Raw genomic sequence first — 2743 nt, forward strand, 5'->3', positions numbered from 1 at the left:
TCCTTTGGCATGATAATATTCATAAATATTTACATGTTATTAAATGAGCAGAAAGATGTGTTTCAAATAGGCCTAAGGTAATTGTTACAGTAAGTTTTAGTATTGATGGATGAACATAAAGTGAAACAACACCACCATCTGCTGGACGCTCTGATAACACTGCAAGTGCAAGTTTTTTTTGCATTCTTAGATACTTATATCTACACATAATTGAGAACAAGTTGTAAACAGTGCTATTTGTTTTATTTAAAATGAAAGTTATGAACATAAACAAGATAGATGTCTGCTCTCTGGAGCAGCAACAGTGGACAAGTTTAGTTTTCACAGACACTGAAGACTGCATGACTCGTGATACTGTCCACAGCTCTGTGCTCATACGACACCAAACATGAAAACTGAACCTCACTGAGCTCATCATATCTGCACATTTCATACCTGCAATGTCCTCATTGCTGTTGATCTGAAGACATCACATCACTGAAAACACTTTTTCAACTCACCACTTATCTCACTATATCACTGTTCTGGCCGTTCATATGACCAGTGTAGAATTATACTTCTTTACGTGCTGTAATTGCTTTTGATTACTAGAAGTCAACTTTTATGAACTCGTAACTCACAATTTTTAAGTGAAGACTTAGAAATCACATAAATTCATTACATAATCTTTCCAGAACTGACATAATAGTGAGTGAGTGAGAAAGGTGTTTTAGGGCTACATGTTGTATAAGGAGGTTTACAGCCAGCTTAGGCCTGGTTCCACAGTTAAGATGTCACAGTGTTTCAAAGGATTTAGGCTACAGTGACTTAAGCGGCGCCTCCCTAAATACCCATAACATTCTGTGTCTGGCATTGGATTTTGGGTTTAACAACTGGAAGTGGGGTACAATCCCACTGTATCACTTGCAAGAAACTAATATTCTAAGTGCAATGTTGGAAATACTGGGGGTAAAGTACATTACACTAAAGGTGAACAATCTTTTTCCCACTAAAAGTAAGATAGAGCGCTACACCAAAGCCTTCTATTGTACAACCTACAGATTTTGAAAAGTGAGGTTTCTTGGACCTGGCTCCAGATATTATGTGTCCAGACATCTGATCTTCTCTGACTGAGGTGTTGGAGAGAGAACTTTAGATTCCCAGCTGAAACGGCTCTTTCATGGTGATAATGTGAGCACAGAGACACGAGGAGATGCTGAGGAAAGTGCAGCTCACCTGGTAACATAGCCAGGCGCTGAGTCACACACACGCTCGGCTCACACTTTTAATTAAGAGTCCAGTCCATCTCTGCACTCTGTCTTCATTTCATCTGCTGCCGCTCCACGCTGCTCACCTGTGTCCACTACAGAAGAGAACAAAAACTTTTCCACACATTTCCTACGCATCAGAATTTGATACAGCTGATTGTCTGTAAAACTCCTGATGGTGTTTCTCTCAGAGCTCATTTTGTCTTCTCTGAACTGTTGTTGAAGAACTAAATGTTAAACACATGAACTTTGCTTGATAGCTTACTCCACATCCCTTTCCAAGGACCCAGTAAGAGGTCCCTATACATTTGTTCCATAGAGCTCCAACAGAAAGGAATTCATCTCATGTGCATTTGATTAACCAAACCTTAGAAAGGCCATGGTGCATTCAATGGCTGTCATTAAAGGGAACATATTATGTCAAATCACCTTAAAATCAACAGCCATAAGCTTAACCATGTTAAAACTCTGTTCCCCGTCGTTAGTTTTACTTACTTTGATTTTGATCGATTCATGCATGTTTGAGTAATTCTGTATTGTTCTGAATTTGAGGCTTTAGTGCTCACCTCCCCCCTATCCCTGCCCACTGTATTCTGTATTCACTTGCAATTATTCAAAACCTTTAGACTTCGGGTCAAACATGTACAGTTCTAAATTATCACTTAGCCATACTTTAAGAATAGAAACACATAATCTGCTGCTTGTTATGGTGAAATGCCACCATGAAGAGGCGGGGCTTATAAATGCTTTGAACAGGAAATCACCAGATTTTATTATAAACTGTCTTAGGGTGAATCTATCCATGCATCTTCTGTCAACGTGCCAAGAATAAAATATACAACATCAAGTGCTATTTAAAAGTCAGGTTTTTAATTAATTATCAAATATAAGATTGGCTGTAGATAAAACTGTAGATTTTTTTGTGGATATTTTATAGATGTCTCAAAAGCATTTCAAAGGGCACACTTCCCTATAAGCTACTGGATGCTAATAAAATGTTATTGCCCTGTTTGAATTTTATATGACGTCACTATGGCCTCCTTGAGCTTCAGCTGGGAACTGGGTCAAGCCAACTATAGCCTTAAATAGATGTTCTTTGTGTAAAAGGAAACTAAATCCAATAATAGAGTCCAAACGCTACTGTGTAAGGTCAGTGTGGCCTTATCTGGACCAAAAGTCAAGGCATAAAAGCTATCAAAGCAGCAGTGATTAAAACATAATAACGATACATGGGTGCTACTGGGCTCTAGGTGAGGACTGGAGTCCTTAGGGTTTAATTAAGTTGCAGGTCCCATAGAGGTAAGACTGCTGAGTGTGGGGCAGACAATAGCCTCTAAGCTCTCCTCCTCCCACCTCCTTCCCAGCTTCCTCCTCCCTCCATGGAGCTTTATAAGTCAGAACACTCAAGACATCACAAGCGCTGGTCTGTGCTCCAAAACAAGTTAATCAGGAGTAATGTTCATTTACTTCTATGAATGCAAGTTACAAGCTCAACT

General features: G+C 39.3%; 1 protein-coding gene across 1 annotated transcript in view; it reads left to right on the forward strand.

Annotated features, from left to right (window-relative positions):
* Nucleotides 1-2450: 2450 nt before the first annotated feature.
* Nucleotides 2451-2743, forward strand: part of adm2b (adrenomedullin 2b) — a 6891-nt gene continuing 6598 nt past the window's right edge. The window contains exon 1 of the mRNA XM_072435400.1: nt 2451-2743. This exon is cut by the window's right edge and continues 271 nt beyond it. The gene's annotated coding sequence lies outside the window, so the exon portion shown is untranslated.

This window comes from Eucyclogobius newberryi, unplaced genomic scaffold (genome assembly GCF_026437365.1).
Source record: "Eucyclogobius newberryi isolate DKJ021-1_F unplaced genomic scaffold, fEucNew1.0.hap1 SCAF_7, whole genome shotgun sequence".
Classification (NCBI taxonomy): domain Eukaryota; kingdom Metazoa; phylum Chordata; class Actinopteri; order Gobiiformes; family Gobiidae; genus Eucyclogobius; species Eucyclogobius newberryi.